This window comes from Plasmopara halstedii (genome assembly GCF_900000015.1).
Source record: "Plasmopara halstedii genome assembly, contig: Scaffold_1343, whole genome shotgun sequence".
Lineage (NCBI taxonomy): Eukaryota > Oomycota > Peronosporomycetes > Peronosporales > Peronosporaceae > Plasmopara > Plasmopara halstedii.
Window position 1 is genome coordinate 812,946 of NW_020188258.1, and position 206 is coordinate 813,151.

The window sequence follows — 206 nt, forward strand, 5'->3', positions numbered from 1 at the left end:
TTTCCAACGCAGTGTCTAACGGACATGCAAGCCTCGTTGAGGCAATCATCGATTGGAGCTGTAAGTGTTCTCAATCTTAATGGGGGAGAGTGTAACGGGGTTACACATACCCTGGTGACAAGGGTGTGCGTCACACCAGGTGGGCAACGTGTGACCACACCCAAACAAGAATGCGGTACGGGGCTGGATAGCCAGTAGTTATACAT